Source organism: Scyliorhinus torazame, chromosome 6 (assembly GCF_047496885.1).
Source record: "Scyliorhinus torazame isolate Kashiwa2021f chromosome 6, sScyTor2.1, whole genome shotgun sequence".
NCBI classification, from domain to species: domain Eukaryota; kingdom Metazoa; phylum Chordata; class Chondrichthyes; order Carcharhiniformes; family Scyliorhinidae; genus Scyliorhinus; species Scyliorhinus torazame.
Window position 1 is genome coordinate 55,994,100 of NC_092712.1, and position 18,231 is coordinate 56,012,330.

Consider the following 18,231-nt stretch of genomic DNA (forward strand, 5'->3'; position numbering starts at 1 on the left):
TCTCTCCTCGCCCCCATCGCTCTCTCCCTCTCTCTCTCTCTCCTCGCCCCCATCGCTCTCTCCCTCTCTCTCCCTCTCCTCGCCCCCATCGCTCTCCCCACCTCTCTCCCTCTCCTCGCGCCCATCGCTCTCCCCCTCTCTCCCTCTCCTCGCGCCCATCGCTCTCCCCCTCTCTCCCTATCCTCGCCCCCATCGCTCTCCCCCTCTCTCCCTCTCCTCGCCCCCATCGCTCTCCCCCTCTCTCCCTCTCCTCGCCCCCATCGCTCTCCCCCTCACTCCCTCTCCTCGCCCCCATCGCTCTCCCCCTCTCTCCCTCTCCTCGCCCCCATCGCTCTCCCCCTCTCTCCCTATCCTCGATCCATCGCTCTCTCCCTCTCCTCCTCCCCCCCATCGATCTCCCCCTCTCTCCCTCTCCTCCTCCCCCCCATCGCTCTCCCCCTCTCTCCCTCTCCTACCCCCCCCCCATCGCTCTCCCCCTCTCTCCCTCTCCTCGCCCCCATCGCTCTCTCCCTCTCCTCGCCCCCATCGCTCTCCCCCTCTCTCCCTCTCCTCGCCCCCATCGCTCTCCCCCTCTCTCCCTCTCCTCGACCCCATCGCTCTCCCCCTCTCTCCCTCTCCTCGCCCCCATCGCTCTCCCCCTCTCTCCCTCTCCTCGCCCCCATCGCTCTCCCCCTCTCTCCCTCTCCTCGCCCCCATCGCTCTCTCCCTCTCCTCGCCCCCATCGCTCTCCCTCTCCTCGCCCCCATCGCGCTCTCCCTCTCCTCGCCCCCCCCATCGCTCTCCCCCTCCCTCTCCTCCCCCCCCATCGCTCTCCCCCTCTCTCCCTCTCCTCGCCCCCATCGCGCTCTCCCTCTCCTCGCCCCCATCGCTCTCCCCCTCTCTCCCTCTTCTCGCACCCATCGCTCTCCCCCTCTCTCCCTCTCCTCGCCCCCAACGCTCTCTTCTCCCCCCCCCCATCGCTCTCCCCCTCTCTCCCTCTCCTCGCCCCCATCGCTCTCTCCCTCTCCTCGCCCCCATCGCTCTCCCCCTCTCTCCCTCTCCTCGCCCCCATCGCTCTCCCCCTCTCTCCCTCTCCTCGACCCCATCGCTCTCCCCCTCTCTCCCTCTCCTCGCCCCCATCGCTCTCCCCCTCTCTCCCTCTCCTCGCCCCCATCGCTCTCCCTCTCCTCGCCCCCATCGCTCTCCCTCTCCTCGCCCCCATCGCTCTCCCTCTCCTCGCCCCTATCGCGCTCTCCCTCTCCTCGCCCCCCCATCGCTCTCCCCCTCTCCCCCTCTCCTCCCCCCCCCATCGCCCTCCCCCTCTCTCCCTCTCCTCTCCCCCCATCGCTCTCCCCCTCTCTCCCTCTCCTCCCCCCCCCATCGCTCGCCCCCTCTCTCCCTCTCCTCCCCCCCCCCCCATCGCTTGCCCCCCCATCGCTCTCCCCCTCTCTCCCTCTCCTCGCCCCCCCATCGCTCTCCCCCTCTCTCCCTCTCCTCGCCCCCATCGCTCTCCCCCTCTCTCCCTCTCTTCGCCCCCATCGCTCTCTCTCCCTCTCCTCGCCCCCATCGCTCTCCCCCTCTCTCCCTCTCCTCGCCCCCATCGCTCTCCCCCTCTCTCCCTCTCCTCGCCCCCATCGCTCTCCCCCTCTCTCCCTCTTCTCGCACCCATCGCTCTCCCCCTCTCTCCCTCTCCTCGCCCCCAACGCTCTCTTCCCCCCCCCCCCCCATCGCTCTCCCCCTCTCTCCCTCTCCTCGCCCCCATCGCTCTCTCCCTCTCCTCGCCCCCATCGCTCTCCCCCTCTCTCCCTCTCCTCGCCCCCATCGCTCTCCCCCTCTCTCCCTCTCCTCGACCCCATCGCTCTCCCCCTCTCTCCCTCTCCTCGCCCCCATCGCTCTCCCCCTCTCTCCCTCTCCTCGCCCCCATCGCTCTCCCCCGCTCTCCCTCTCCTCGCCCCCATCGCTCTCCCTCTCCTCGCCCCCATCGCTCTCCCTCTCCTCGCCCCCATCGCTCTCCCTCTCCTCGCCCCCATCGCGCTCTCCCTCTCCTCGCCCCCCCATCGCTCTCCCCCTCTCCCCCTCTCCTCCCCCCCCCATCGCCCTCCCCCTCTCTCCCTCTCCTCTCCCCCCATCGCTCTCCCCCTCTCTCCCTCTCCTCCCCCCCCCATCGCTCGCCCCCTCTCTCCCTCTCCTCCCCCCCCCCCCCATCGCTTGCCCCCCCATCGCTCTCCCCCTCTCTCCCTCTCCTCGCCCCCCCATCGCTCTCCACCTCTCTCCCTCTCCTCGCCCCCATCGCTCTCCCCCACTCTCCCTCTCCTCGCCCCCATCGCTCTCTCCCTCTCCTCGCCCCCATCGCTCTCTCCCTCTCCTCGCCCCCTACTCTCTCCCTCTCCTCGCCCCCATCGCTCTCTCCCTCTCTCTCTCTCCTCGCCCCCCTCGCTCTCTCCCTCTCTCTCCTCGCCCCACTCGCTCTCTCCCTCTCTCTCTCTCTCTCTCTCCTCGCCCCCATCGCTCTCTCCCTCACTCTCCTCGCCCCCATCGCTCTCTCCCTCTCTCTCTCTCTCTCTCCTCGCCCCCATCGCTCTCTCCCTCTCTCTCTCCTCGCCCCATCGCTCGCTCCCTCTCTCTCCTCGCCCCCATCGCTCTCCCCCTCTCTCCCTCTCCTCGCGCCCATCGCTCTCCCCCTCTCTCCCTCTCCTCGCCCCCATCGCTCTCCCCCTCTCTCCCTCTCCTCGCCCCCATCGCTCTCCCCCTCTCTCCCTCTCCTCGACCCCATCGCTCTCCCCCTCTCTCCCTCTCCTCGCCCCCATCGCTCTCCCCCTCTCTCCCTCTCCTCGCCCCCATCGCTCTCCCCCTCTCTCCCTCTCCTCGCCCCCATCGCTCTCCCTCTCCTCGCCCCCATCGCGCTCTCCCTCTCCTCGCCCCCCCATCGCTCTCCCCCTCTCTCCCTCTCCTCCCCCCCCATCGCCCTCCCCCTCTCTCCCTCTCCTCTCCCCCCATCGCTCTCCCCCTCTCTCCCTCTCCTCCCCCCCACCCCCATCGCTCGCCCCCTCTCTCCCTCTCCTCCCCCCCCCCCATCGCTTGCCCCCCCATCGCTCTCCCCCTCTCTCCCTCTCCTCGCCCCCCCATCGCTCTCCCCCTCTCTCCCTCTCCTCGCCCCCATCGCTCTCCCCCTCTCTCCCTCTCTTCGCCCCCATCGCTCTCTCTCCCTCTCCTCGCCCCCATCGCTCTCCCCCTCTCTCCCTCTCCTCGCCCCCATCGCTCTCCCCCTCTCTCCCTCTCCTCGCCCCCATCGCGCTCTCCCTCTCCTCGCCCCCATCGCTCTCCCCCTCTCTCCCTCTTCTCGCACCCATCGCTCTCCCCCTCTCTCCCTCTCCTCGCCCCCATCGCTCTCCCCTCTCTCCCTCTCCTCGCCCCCATCGCTCTCCCCCTCTCTCCCTCTCCTCGCCCCCATCGCTCTCCCCCTCTCTCCCTCTCCTCGACCCCATCGCTCTCCCCCTCTCTCCCTCTCCTCGCCCCCATCGCTCTCCCCCTCTCTCCCTCTCCTCGCCCCCATCGCTCTCCCCCTCTCTCCCTCTCCTCGCCCCCATCGCTCTCCCTCTCCTCGCTCCCATCGCGCTCTCCCTCTCCTCGCCCCCCCATCGCTCTCCCCCTCTCTCCCTCTCCTCCCCCCCATCGCTCTCCCCCTCTCTCCCTCTCCTCTCCCCCCATCGCTCTCCCTCTCCTCCCCCCCCCCCATCGCTCGCCCCCTCTCTCCCTCTCCTCTCCCCCCCCCCCATCGCTTGCCCCCCCATCGCTCTCTCCCTCTCCTCGCCCCCCCATCGCTCTCCCCCTCTCTCCCTCTCCTCGCCCCCATCGCTCTCTCCCTCTCCTCGCCCCCATCGCTCTCCCCCTCTCTCCCTCTCCTCGCCCCCATCGCTCTCCCCCTCTCCTCGCCCCCATCGCTCTCCACCTCTCTCCCTCTCCTCGCCCCCATCGCTCTCCCCCACTCTCCCTCTCCTCGCCCCCATCGCTCTCTCCCTCTCCTCGCCCCCATCGCTCTCTCCCTCTCCTCGCCCCCATCGCTCTCTCCCTCTCCTCGCCCCCATCGCTCTCTCCCTCTTCTCGCCCCCATCGCTCTCCCCCTCTCTCCCTCTCCTCGCCCCCATCGCTCTCCCCCTCTCCTCGCCCCCATCGCTCTCCACCTCTCTCCCTCTCCTCGCCCCCATCGCTCTCCCCCACTCTCCCTCTCCTCGCCCCCATCGCTCTCTCCCTCTCCTCGCCCCCATCGCTCTCTCCCTCTCCTCGCCCCCTACTCTCTCCCTCTCCTCGCCCCCATCGCTCTCTCCCTCTCTCTCTCCTCGCCCCCCTCGCTCTCTCCCTCTCTCTCTCTCTCTCTCCTCGCCCCCATCGCTCTCTCCCTCACTCTCCTCGCCCCCATCGCTCTCTCCCTATCTCTCTCTCCTCGCCCCCATCGCGCTCTCCCTCACTCTCTCTCCTCGCCCCCATCGCTCTCTCCCTCTCCTCGCCCCCATCGCTCTCTCCCTCTCTCTCTCCTCGCCCCATCGCCCGCTCCCTCTCTCTCCTCGCCCCCATCGCTCTCTCCCTCTCTCTTTCTCCTCGCCCCCATCTCTCCCTCTCTCTCTCTCTCCTCGCCCCCATCGCGCTCTCCCTCTCTCTCTCTCTCTCCTCGCCCCCATCGCTCTCTCCCTCTCTCTCCTCGCCCCCATCGCCAGCTCTCTCTCCTCGCCCCCATCGCTCGCTCTCTCTCGCCCCCATCGCTCGCTCTCTCTCCTCGCCCCCATCGCTCGCTCTCTCTCCTCGCCCCCATCGCTCGCTCTCTGTCCTCGCCCCCATCGCTCGCTCTCTGTCCTCGCCCCCATCGCTCGCTCTCTCTCCTCGCCCCCATCGCTCGCTCTCTCTCCTCGCCCCCATCGCTCGCTCTCTCTCCTCGCCCCCATCGCTCGCTCTCTCTCCTCGCCCCCATCGCTCGCTCTCTCTCCTCGCCCCCATCGCTCGCTCTCTCTCCTCGCCCCCATCGCTCGCTCTCTCTCCTCGCCCCCATCGCTCGCTCTCTCTCCTCGCCCCCATCGCTCGCTCTCTCTCCTCGCCCCCATCGCTCGCTCTCTCTCCTCGCCCCCATCGCTCGCTCTCTCTCCTCGCCCCCATCGCTCGCTCTCTCTCCTCGCCCCCATCGCTCGCTCTCTCTCCTCGCCCCCATCGCTCGCTCTCTCTCCTCGCCCCCATCGCTCGCTCTCTCTCCTCGCCCCCATCGCTCGCTCTCTCTCCTCGCCCCCATCGCTCGCTCTCTCTCCTCGCCCCCATCGCTCGCTCTCTCTCCTCGCCCCCATCGCTCGCTCTCTCTCCTCGCCCCCATCGCTCGCTCTCTCTCCTCGCCCCCATCGCTCGCTCTCTCTCCTCGCCCCCATCGCTCGCTCTCTCTCCTCGCCCCCATCGCTCGCTCTCTCTCCTCGCCCCCATCGCTCGCTCTCTCTCCTCGCCCCCATCGCTCGCTCTCTCTCCTCGCCCCCATCGCTCGCTCTCTCTCCTCGCCCCCATCGCTCGCTCTCTCTCCTCGCCCCCATCGCTCGCTCTCTCTCCTCGCCCCCATCGCTCGCTCTCTCTCCTCGCCCCCATCGCTCGCTCTCTCTCCTCGCCCCCATCGCTCGCTCTCTCTCCTCGCCCCCATCGCTCGCTCTCTCTCCTCGCCCCCATCGCTCGCTCTCTCTCCTCGCCCCCATCGCTCGCTCTCTCTCCTCGCCCCCATCGCTCGCTCTCTCTCCTCGCCCCCATCGCTCGCTCTCTCTCCTCGCCCCCATCGCTCGCTCTCTCTCCTCGCCCCCATCGCTCGCTCTCTCTCCTCGCCCCCATCGCTCGCTCTCTCTCCTCGCCCCCATCGCTCGCTCTCTCTCCTCGCCCCCATCGCTCGCTCTCTCTCCTCGCCCCCATCGCTCGCTCTCTCTCCTCGCCCCCATCGCTCGCTCTCTCTCCTCGCCCCCATCGCTCGCTCTCTCTCCTCGCCCCCATCGCTCGCTCTCTCTCCTCGCCCCCATCGCTCGCTCTCTCTCCTCGCCCCCATCGCTCGCTCTCTCTCCTCGCCCCCATCGCTCGCTCTCTCTCCTCGCCCCCATCGCTCGCTCTCTCTCCTCGCCCCCATCGCTCGCTCTCTCTCCTCGCCCCCATCGCTCGCTCTCTCTCCTCGCCCCCATCGCTCGCTCTCTCTCCTCGCCCCCATCGCTCGCTCTCTCTCCTCGCCCCCATCGCTCGCTCTCTCTCTCTCCTCGCCCCCATCGCTCGCTCTCTCTCTCTCCTCGCCCCCATCGCTCGCTCTCTCTCTCTCCTCGCCCCCATCGCTCGCTCTCTCTCTCTCATCGCCCCCATCGCTCGCTCTCTCTCTCTCATCGCCCCCATCGCTCGCTCTCTCTCTCTCATCGCCCCCATCGCTCGCTCTCTCTCTCTCATCGCCCCCATCGCTCGCTCTCTCTCTCTCATCGCCCCCATCGCTCGCTCTCTCTCTCTCATCGCCCCCATCGCTCGCTCTCTCTCTCTCATCGCCCCCATCGCTCGCTCTCTCTCTCTCATCGCCCCCATCGCTCGCTCTCTCTCTCTCATCGCCCCCATCGCTCGCTCTCGCTCTCTCATCGCCCCCATCGCTCGCTCTCGCTCTCTCATCGCCCCCATCGCTCGCTCTCTCTCTCTCATCGCCCCCATCGCTCGCTCTCTCTCTCATCGCCCCCATCGCGCTCTCTCTCTCTCTCTCTCTCTCTCTCCTCGCCCCCATCGCGCTCTCTCTCTCCTCGCCCCCATCGCTTTCGCTCTCTCTCTCTCTCTCCACGCCCCCATCGCTCTCTCTCTCTACTCGCCCCCATCGCTCTCTCTCTCCTCGCCGCCATCGCTCTCTCTCTCTCTCTCTCTCTCTCCTCGCCCCCTTCGCTCTCTCTCTCTCTCTCCTCGCCCCCATCGCGCTCTCTCTCTCCTCGCCCCCATCGCTCTCTCTCTCTCTCCTCGCCCCCATCGCTCTCTCTCTCTCCTCGCCCCCATCGCTCTCTCTCTCTCCTCGCCCCCATCGCTCTCTCTCTCTCCTCGCCCCCATCGCTCTCTCTCTCTCTCCTCGCCCCCATCGCTCTCTCTCTCTCTCCTCGCCCCCATCGCTCTCTCTCTCTCCTCGCCCCCATCGCTCTCTCTCTCTCCTCGCCCCCATCGCGCTCTCTCTCTCCTCGCCCCCATCGCTCTCTCCCTCTCCTCGCCCCCATCGCTCTCTCCCTCTCCTCGCCCCCATCGCTCTCTCTCTCTCCTCGCCCCCATCGCTCTCTCTCTCTCCTCGCCCCCATCGCTCTCTCTCTCTCCTCGCCCCCATCGCTCTCTCTCTCTCCTCGCCCCCATCGCTCTCTCTCTCTCTCCTCGCCCCCATCGCTCTCTCTCTCTCCTCGCCCCCATCGCTCTCTCTCTCTCCTCGCCCCCATCGCTCTCGCTCTCTCCTCGCCCCCATCGCTCTCTCTCTCTCTCCTCGCCCCCATCGCTCTCTCTCTCTCTCTCTCCTCGCCCCCATCGCGCTCTCTCTCTCCTCGCCCCCATCGCTATCGCTCTCTCTCTTTCTCTCCACGCCCCCATCGCTCTCTCTCTCTCTCTCTCCTCGCCCCCATCGCTCTCTCTCTCCTCGCCCCCATCGCGCTCTCTCTCTCTCTCTCTCTCTCTCTCTCTCTCTCTCTCTCTCTCTCTCTCTCCTCGCCCCCGTCGCTCTCTCTCTCTCTCCTCGCCCCCGTCGCTCTCTCTCTCTCTCCTCGCCCCCGTCGCTCTCTCTCTCTCTCCTCGCCCCCGTCGCTCTCTCTCTCTCCTCGCCCCCGTCGCTCTCTCTCTCTCTCTCTCTCTCTCCTCGCCCCCATCGCGCTCTCTCTCTCTCCTCGCCCCCCCCCTCCCCCCCCCCCCCCCCCCCTCCCTGGCCCTCTCCTCTCCCCCTGGCCCTCTCCTCTCCCCCTGGCCCTCTCCTCTCCCCCTGGCCCTCTCCTCTCCCCCTGGCCCTCTCCTCTCCCCCTGGCCCTCTCCTCTCCCCCTGGCCCTCTCCTCTCCCCCTGGCCCTCTCCTCTCCCCCTGGCCCTCTCCTCTCCCCCTGGCCCTCTCCTCTCCCCCTGGCCCTCTCCTCTCCCCCTGGCCCTCTCCTCTCCCCCTGGCCCACCCTCTCCTCTCCCCCTGGCCCACCCTCTCCTCTCCCCCTGGCCCTCTCCTCTCCTCTCCCCCTGGCCCTCTCCTCTCCTCTCCCCCTGGCCCTCTCCTCTCCTCTCCCCCTGGCCCTCTCCTCTCCTCTCCCCCTGGCCCTCTCCTCTCCTCTCCCCCTGGCCCTCTCCTCTCCTCTCCCCCTGGCCCACCCTCTCCTCTCCCCCTGGCCCACCCTCTCCTCTCCCCCTGGCCCACCCTCTCCTCTCCCCCTGGCCCACCCTCTCCTCTCCCCCTGGCCCACCCTCTCCTCTCCCCCTGGCCCACCCTCTCCTCTCCCCCTGGCCCACCCTCTCCTCTCCCCCTGGCCCACCCTCTCCTCTCCCCCTGGCCCACCCTCTCCTCTCCCCCTGGCCCACCCTCTCCTCTCCCCCTGGCCCACCCTCTCCTCTCCCCCTGGCCCACCCTCTCCTCTCCCCCTGGCCCACCCTCTCCTCTCCCCCTGGCCCACCCTCTCCTCTCCCCCTGGCCCACCCTCTCCTCTCCCCCTGGCCCACCCTCTCCTCTCCCCCTGGCCCACCCTCTCCTCTCCCCCTGGCCCACCCTCTCCTCTCCCCCTGGCCCACCCTCTCCTCTCCCCCTGGCCCACCCTCTCCTCTCCCCCTGGCCCACCCTCTCCTCTCCCCCTGGCCCACCCTCTCCTCTCCCCCTGGCCCACCCTCTCCTCTCCCCCTGGCCCACCCTCTCCTCTCCCCCTGGCCCACCCTCTCCTCTCCCCCTGGCCCACCCTCTCCTCTCCCCCTGGCCCACCCTCTCCTCTCCCCCTGGCCCACCCCCACCCCCCTCCCCCTGGCCCACCCCCACCCCCCTCCCCCTGGCCCACCCCCACCCCCCTCCCCCTGGCCCACCCCCACCCCCCTCCCCCTGGCCCACCCCCACCCCCCTCCCCCTGGCCCACCCCCACCCCCCTCCCCCTGGCCCACCCCCACCCCCCTCCCCCTGGCCCACCCCCACCCCCCTCCCCCTGGCCCACCCCCACCCCCCTCCCCCTGGCCCACCCCCACCCCCCTCCCCCTGGCCCACCCCCACCCCCCTCCCCCTGGCCCACCCCCACCCCCCTCCCCCTGGCCCACCCCCGCCCCCCTCCCCCTGGCCCACCCCCGCCCCCCTCCCCCTGGCCCACCCCCGCCCCCCTCCCCCTGGCCCACCCCCGCCCCCCTCCCCCTGGCCCACCCCCGCCCCCCTCCCCCTGGCCCACCCCCGCCCCCCTCCCCCTGGCCCACCCCCGCCCCCCTCCCCCTGGCCCACCCCCGCCCCCCTCCCCCTGGCCCACCCCCGCCCCCCTCCCCCTGGCCCACCCCCGCCCCCCTCCCCCTGGCCCACCCCCGCCCCCCTCCCCCTGGCCCACCCCCGCCCCCCTCCCCCTGGCCCACCCCCGCCCCCCTCCCCCTGGCCCACCCCCGCCCCCCTCCCCCTGGCCCACCCCCGCCCCCCTCCCCCTGGCCCACCCCCGCCCCCCTCCCCCTGGCCCACCCCCGCCCCCCTCCCCCTGGCCCACCCCCGCCCCCCTCCCCCTGGCCCACCCCCACCCCCCTCCCCCTGGCCCACCCCCACCCCCCTCCCCCTGGCCCACCCCCACCCCCCTCCCCCTGGCCCACCCCCACCCCCCTCCCCCTGGCCCACCCCCACCCCCCCTCCCCCTGGCCCCCCCCCACCCCCCCCCCCTCCCCCTGGCCCACCCTCCCTCCCCCTGCCCCTTGCTTGTCCGATCACTCGCCTTAGGCGCCTTATACAACAGCCGAACTCAGTCCACAAATCTCTGCCCAAACCCAAACCGCCCCAGCACCTTGAATAAGCATTCAGCTCTGCATCAACATTTCGGTCTTTGCATATCACCTGGAGATGTTCACATTCCCAAGTACAACATAAACTAACGATATACCTTATAGCTACATTCTCTGGTCTTGATTCTCCTTCACAACTTGACCAAAAGTGGGATTCCAACTCCCGGGTTACTGGCCAACAGCTAGCACTCAGAAGGTGGGGAATATAGAACATAGAATGCAGGAGGCCATTCGGCCCATCGAGTCTGCACCGACCCACTTAAGCCCTCACTTCCACCCTATCCCCGTAAGCCAATAACCCCCCCCCCCCTAACGTTTTTTGTCACTAAGGGCAATTTATCATGGCCAATCTACCTAACCTGCATGTCTTTGGACTGGAAACCGGAGCTCCCGGAGGAAACCCACGCAGACACGGGGAGAACGTGCAGACTCCGCACAGGCAGTGACCCAGCGGGGAATCGAACCTGGGACCCTGGCGCTGTGAAGCCAATCGAACCTGGGACCCTGGCGCTGTGAAGCCACAGTGCTATCCACTTGTGCTACTGTGCTGCCCTAAATATAAATGCAAGATATTTATTTTCACTTTATCTTTCGATTCCTTGAGACTGTTGCCACAAGTCACCTAACACAACGAGGCGGCTCCTTTGTCCCCACAGCTGATCACCAACTCTTTGTTGCTTGATCCTCTTACCTACTTCAAAGTCGATAAGACTTTGAGCTAAGTAACCAAATATGCTGATGGTTTTTCCCTCCCATCCATGCCGTATGGTTGAGTCTTTTACCTGTAGGTATCTTATGTTTGCAAGTCAGTGTTGTAATCGTTATCATCAAAATCTGGTTTTGAAACTCGTTTTATTTAATTAGGAGATCGTCTAGTTGACTCCGAGTCAAGCTATTGCTTTGAACACTGGTATGTTAACATATTCAGCAGCCAACAAAGATGCAGATTGCTATCTCCTTGTAAACGTTTGAGAATGACATTTGCAAAATAATTAATTTCCTTATTGGAAAACACCATTCTGTAGAATAACTTAAGAGCATGTATCATTTTTTTTTTTTTTTTGCATTATCTGGCTGTTCTGTGATATGCTTATAAAAACTAAGACTTGAAGTTGTAACATGAAACATCCAAAGGTGTTTCATATCAGTGTTGGGATGTAAACGTTGACACTGAGCCCACAGAGTCAAGTCAGCTGTCAGAGCAGATGGCCAAAAGCTTGCTCAAGTGTTGGTTTTGAAAAGCATCTTGAAGGAGAAAAGACAGGTATACTGGGATGGGGAGAGAATTTTGCAGCTTTTGACAACTGAAGTAGCATCCCTTAGTCGTGATGGGGATAATCAGGCTATATGGATTGGATTTTGTTTTTTGTCACGTGTACCAAGGTACAATGAAAAGTATTTTTCTGCGAGCAGCTCAACAGATCATTAAGTACATGAAAAGAAAAGGAAATAAAAGAAAATATATAATAGGGCAACACAAGGTACACAATGTAACTACATAACACCGGCATTGTGTGAAGCATACAGGGGTGTAGTGTTAATGAGGTCAGTCCATAAAAGGGTCATTTAGGAGTCTGGTAACAGCGGGGAAGAAGCTGTTTTTGAGTCTGTTCGAGCAAATTCTATGTTAGAAGAGTGAGGATATTTTGATGGTGTGTGAGGAGGATGGAATTGGAGGTGGGGAGGGGTGAGGCATGGAATGGATTTAAAGACCAGGATGAGAAATTCTGAATGTTTTTGCACTGAAAACTACTTATTTATCTGAAAGATACATTATTAGAATTCAAATATGGAGGTATCTTGCATGGGACCTGAGAAATGGCTGGTGGGTAGTTCCTTATGGCGCAAGTTCTCCTAGATTTTCAGTTTTTCGTGGCTTTGAATCAAAAGGAAATGTATTAAACATGTTACCGGTACATTTGGAATTGCCAGTATGTTCAGCTCCTGTTTAATGAAACAGCACTGGAAACACTCTGGCAGCATCTGTGGAGAGTTAATGCTTTTTTTCATCAAAACATCCTGTTCACTTTGCTTTGTTTAACTTTCAACTACATGATGAAGCATATTGTTTTGTCCTTGAAGAAGACCTTGGTGTTAGGCATCAGTTGAAGTCATGTATCCGGTTTTGGTCTCCTTGAAAAGTGTAGAGGACGGCCACCAGATAAAATCCTAATTTGAAGCTCGGACTGTAAACTAGATGCCAGAATTCTGTTTCACAGGAAATGCCCTCTGGTTCATTGAGCTTCTGCATCGCAATAAACTATTCACCTGAAAACCATGTTAACTGCTGATCTGCCAGGGAGACAACGAAACAGATTAAATAGATCAATTTGGAATTGCGGTGGTGGCAAGAAATTTGCCCCCCCCCCCATCACCGCATCTAGTTCAGGAGACTCTTGTGGGCCTGAATAAGGATGTGCAAAGCTTTTTGGACAAGATTGTCAGAAACAGGCCAGTTCTCAGTTCAAAATGTTCAGCGAATCAGCATTTGCTGGCAACTTGTTTGACAGAGCCATTGTTGTTTGGGAAATGGGCTTGCCCCATACATCATATCTAACCTAACCAACTTGAAATGGTGACCCTGCTCCTTGCTAATCTATTTTTGAAGCAAGTATTGATACATGCATTCTATTATTGTAAATAGTTATCAAATTACCTCAATCTGACTTCTCTAAAAGATAGAGTCCCAGCTCTTAGCCTATCCTTAACTAAGGTGCTTCACTAGTGTCCCTCTTGTACACCCTTTTGAAAGCCATAATTTCAGCCACCATCGGAGACTGGATGCAGTATTATAACTGAGGCCTAACCGATCTCTTGCTCAAGTACAATTAGTAAGTTTATCTTAATTGGTAATTGTCCTACAATTGTATGTAAAACACCCTGTTCTCTAGCTATTGCTATTTGCATAGTTTGTGAACCTAGGATGCTCAGATGTTATAAAGTGTATCTCTGTCCAAATGTACTTTAAGTTGAACATCATTTGCCAGACTCCAGTCCAGTTCTTTTAGAATTAGCTGAACTGTTTGTGTGGCGTCTACAGACCTGACAATATATATCTTGACATAATTTCTAACTCTTCCCTACCCTCCTCCTGACATCTAGATCAGAACATCTAGTACATACTTGTTTCAAAACTAGCATAATTCAAAAATAAAAGCTGCTAAGCTAAGTACCTCCTGTGCATAATTTTACTTCAACATACAAGTACAGACATTTTTATTCCACTTCTACAGGATCAGTGTCCCATTTAATTTCCTGCAATGGAAAGGGTGAGTAGGTACCATCCAAATTATCCACATATTGGGATGGTATGGGGATCTTGGTTGGAAACTTTAAATTTAAAAAAAAGCAGCTAACGATAAATGGTTGTTTCTAGTTGATATTAAACCAAAGACTGCTAGCTATTATCATTCTAATCAATGGTTCGTGGAATTAGAAAATTTGCTGAAGTATTCATGTTGAATTTTTACTGCAACTAATAGATTAACAGAGACAAAATGTTTTGAGGTTTGCTTTCTCCAAAAAAGCAGGATTGTGAAAAACCTTGCTGCTAAGAAAAGTACCTTAATTGCAAGTTCCAATTATTCATTTGCACCTAAAATTTTTACTCATTGAAAATAGAATAAATCATTCATGTTATCTGAAGAATAAAACTGAGTAGCATTTCTTGAAAATTAATTTTGTTATTCACTGCTAGCAACTACATTTTTGGTATTTATCTCAAGGTCCGTTAATGTCGGCTAACTGTGCCCCGCTTTACACACTGACAAAGGATTATAGCAATAGACTTTTGCCTTTTATAGTCAGTAGGGCAACCTCGTACAGACTGAGCTTTTGTGATCTTTTGTGTCTTTTGCACTTAATTTTTGGTTTACTAATTTCCTTTGCTTTACCATGTTCTGTTTGAATTAATATTAATTATTGGCTGTCTGTTTGCATGTATATGGGAGCATGCATTGCTACAAGGAGTGGTAGGTTGAGGATTAGTGCTGGCCATAATTCAGGGAAGAGGTGGGGGGGTGGGGCAGCAAGGTGAAGGGGCTGGTTTGGTGAGGAGAAGGAATGTGGGTGGGGGTGGAAAGTGGCTGACTATAGTAGTTGACCAGAATTTATGGGGATCCAGTTCTTGAGTAAAATTTGGAGTTGCATTTTCAGCCCCTTGTATAATTTCGAGTGGGAACAGAAGTAAGCATTCCGTCCTGATGGCTAAAAATGGTTGCAAGGTCTGTTTTCTTACCAATTGCATGTCTGAGCATTGGAGTTTGATTTGCATCTGTGATTGTAGTGAGCAGTACAAGCTTTCTTTTGCAGGCCAATGGACACCTAAAAGTGACCACTGGCTGGCTAAAAAAGTAGGTGGAGCAAAATGGCAATTTGCATTGTATTTTTCTACATGAAAAAAGACTGAATGTTTCAAAATTTGGTGTAAGGAAAACAGTAATGACCCAAGGAAAACAGTAATGACCCAAGAAAAACAAGTGGCTGAAGATTAATGGTTAAGGGACAGTGTTCAGTGAATAGAAACAAACGTCACTGGTGTCCTAATTGTTTGGCAAATGGAGGAGATGCACAAAGATGGTTAGCAGTTTAATATTGTACCATTTGATATTCAGATGTGCTGAGTTGGGCTCTAAATTTTAGACTATAAGGTGTTGCAGTGTAACAAAATAAAGGTAGGGGTTCTATGGAGCTGTAAATAGCTGGGGAATTGCATAATTCTTTTTGATGAGCAAACTGGCTTTAATATGATTTATGTTGCCACATTAACTGGAATTTGGGCTGCTTTCCAAACCATAACTCCCAAGGAAAGAAACATGATACCGAGGCTGCTGTTGAGCAGCTATAAAAAGAAATAATTGGACTGCAGAATAAAATCAGAATAGAGTACTTGATCTGAATTTGTATGCTGAGAAATGGGGCCTTCCATTGCATTGTTGATTTTTTTTTTCAGTATCGTTTTAAATACAATGTAAACTAGACTGTGATTGAGTCTTGGATACAATTTTGAGCTCTGCTTCTCAGGAGCTTAATATTTGGGATGAGGAAGGAAGTGATACTAGAGATCAAGTTGCTTTACATTGAGTTTAGTTTTGGGCAGCACGGTGGTGCAGTGGTTAGTGTTGCCTCATGGCACCGAGGGCCCAGGTTCAATTCCGGCCCTGGGTCACTGTGTGGCATTTGAATTGGATTGGATTTGTTTATTGTCACGTGTATCAAGGTACAGTGAAAAGTATTTTTCTGTGAGCAGCTCACAGATCATTAAGTACATGAAAAGAAAAGGAAATATACGTAATAGGGCAACACAAGGTACACAATGTAATTACATAACACTGGCATCGGGTGAAGCTTCGGGGGTGTAGTGTTAATCAGGTTATTCCATTAGAGTGTAGTTTAGGAGTCTGGCAGCAGCGGGGAAGAAGCTGCTTTTGAGTCTGTTCGTGCGTGTTCTCAGACTTTTGTATCTCCTGCCCAATGGACGAAGTTGGAAGAGTAAGTAAGCTGGGTGGGAGGGGTCTTTGATTATGCTGCCGGCTTTCCCCAGGCAGCGGGAGGTGTAGATGGAGTCAATGGATGGAAGGCAGGTTTGTGTGATGGACTGGGCTGTGTTCATGACTCTCCGAAGTTTCTTGCTGTCTTGGGCGAGCAGTTGCCATACCAGGTTGTGATGCAGCCAGATAGGATGCTTTCTATGGTGCATCTGTAAAAGTTGGTAAGAGTTAGTGTGGACACGCCGAATTTCCTTAGTTTCCTGAGAAAGTATAGGCGCTGTTGTGCTTTCTTGGTGGTAGCGTCAACGTGAGTGGACCAAGACAGATTTTTGTAGATGTGTACCCCTAGGAATTTGAAACTGTTAACCATCTCCACCTTGGACACGTTGATGCTGGCGGGGGTATGTACAGTACTTTGCTTTCTGAAGTCAATGACCAGCACTTTAGTTTTGCTGGCATTGAGGGATAGATTGCTGTTGCTGCACCACTCCACTAGGTTCTCAATCTCCCCTTGTGCACGTTTTCCCTGTGTCTGAGTGGGTCTTACCCCACAAACCCCAAAAGATGTGCAGGGTAGGTGGATTGGCCATGCTAAATTGCCCCTTAATTGGGAAAAACAAAGAACTGGGCACTTTAAATTTAAAAGAAATAGAGAATTTAGTTTCTACTTTATCTCTGATTTTATAGTTTTCTCTCGGGTTTGGCTAACTAACCTATAAACTTGATGGTCAGTCAAATTTTGTTGCAGGGCGGCATGGTGGCACAATGGTTTGCACTGCTGCCTCACAGGGTCCTGGGATCAATACTGGCCTTAGGTATGCTGAACCTAGAGAACCTAGTGGAGTGGTGCAGCAACAGCAATCTATCCCTCAATGTCAGCAAAACTAAAGTGCTGGTCATTGACTTCAGAAAGCAAAGTACTGTACATACCCCTGCCAGCATCAACGGGGCCGAGGTGGAGATGGTTAACAGTTTCAAATTCCTAGGGGTACACACCTACAAAAATCTGTCTTGGTCCACTCACGTTGACGCTACCACCAAGAAAGCACAACAGCGCCTATACTTTCTCAGGAAACTAAGGAAATTCGGCATGTCCACACTAACTCTTACCAACTTTTACAGATGCACCATAGAAAGCATCCTATCTGGCTGCATCACAACCTGGTATGGCAACTGCTCGCCCAAGACAGCAAGAAACTTCGGAGAGTCATGAACACAGCCCAGTCCATCACACAAACCTGCCTTCCATCCATTGACTCCATCTACACCTCCTGCTGCCTGGGGAAAGCCGGCAGCATAATCAAAGACCCCTCCCACCCAGCTTACTTACTCTTCCAACTGCCTGTGTGGAGTTTGCACGGTCTCTCCATGTCTGCCTGGGTTTCCTCCCACAGTCTAAAGATGTGCAGGTTAGGTAGAAATGAAATGAAAATGAAATGAAATGAAAAAATGAAATGAAAATCGCTTATTGTCACAAGCAGGCTTCAAATGAAGTTACTGTGAAAAGCCCCTAGTCGCCACATTCCAGCACCTGTTTGGGAAGGCTGTTACGGGAATTGAACCGTGCTGCTGGCCTGCCTTGGTCTGCTTTCAAAGCCAGCGATTTAGCCCTGTGCTAAACAGCCCATGCCCATGCTAAATATCCCCTTAGTGTCCAACAGTGGGTACATTCGGTGGGGTTATGGGGATAGAGCGGGGGAGTGGTCCCAGGTAGAATGTTCTTTCAGAGAGTCGATGCAGGCTTGGGCTGAATGGCCTCCTTGTGTACTGTAGGAATTTGTTGCAAGTGGAACCTTTTTGATTTGGTTTTCCTGCTCTATCTTATTTTTAAACATGTCCAATCTTGTACCCAAATATTTGGGATGCAAGCAGGCCATCTGATTTTATTTTCTTGGTGCAATCTCATTTTTTCTCTTTAACTGTTTCCACTGTTATCTTCAGTGAATTTTGCTAGAAATCTGCCTCAGGGTGATCATAAAGTATCTTGGAGGTAACACACTCCCTGTATGAAATTTCAGTAGGTTTCTTCATCTTGAAATCATCATTAAATATGGATTTTGTTTGCACAATATATAGGCATCCCAGTTGATACCAGCATTTAACATTTCTGCTCAAATTGATTTATCCTCCCATCCTTCTCCGCTAACTCTAGCATCGTAATCCTCTATTCATTTTGCTCTAAAAGATTATCTAGATTTGCCATAAATTATCTATATTTTACTTTAACTGTTCAATCAGTTCCACATTTTCACCCGTGTTTTTTCTGCAATCTGATTTATAGATTATATTAAAGACTTTGAGTTTTGATCATCTTCACATGTGGAACTACAGTCTATCCACTCTAACAGAAGCTTTCATAAATTTAAGGACCCCTCCATCTTTTATTTTCACCCACCCTGTTCAACTGTAACCTTATATTTAGAAAGTTAGAGTACCCAATTCATTTTTCCAATTCAGAGGCAATTTAGCATGGCCAATCAATCCACTTACCCTGCACATCTTTGGGTTGTGGGGGCGAGACCCATGTAAACACTGGGAGAATGTGCAAACTCCACTCAGACAGTGACCCAGGGCCAGGATTGAACCTGGGCCCTCGGTGCCGCGAGGCAGCAGTGCTAACCACTGTGCCACCATGCTTTTCTGACATGATTCTTGTAACTGTTTACACCCTCTGTATTGCCTCAATCCTTTTATAATATCGTGGCTAGAACTGTACATATTACTCCATGTCACCGAGCTAGGATTTGATGCAAGTTTATTGTAGTTCTTTGAGGCTTAATGCGATATGAAGA

At 57.5% G+C, this 18,231-nt stretch overlaps 1 protein-coding gene across 6 annotated transcripts in view; it reads left to right on the forward strand.

Annotated features, from left to right (window-relative positions):
- dnajb6b (DnaJ heat shock protein family (Hsp40) member B6b) overlaps positions 1-18,231 on the forward strand; it is a 235,791-nt gene that overhangs the window by 32,555 nt on the left and 185,005 nt on the right. For 3 of the 6 annotated variants that reach the window (XM_072508218.1, XM_072508224.1, XM_072508223.1), the window contains exon 2: positions 10,815-10,860. The exons of 2 other annotated variants lie outside the window; for them this stretch is intronic. The gene's annotated coding sequence lies outside the window, so the exon portion shown is untranslated. Of the gene's footprint in view, positions 1-10,814; positions 10,861-13,183; positions 13,220-18,231 lie in introns of all 6 variants that reach the window. One more of the 6 variants, XM_072508220.1, reaches the window with a different exon arrangement.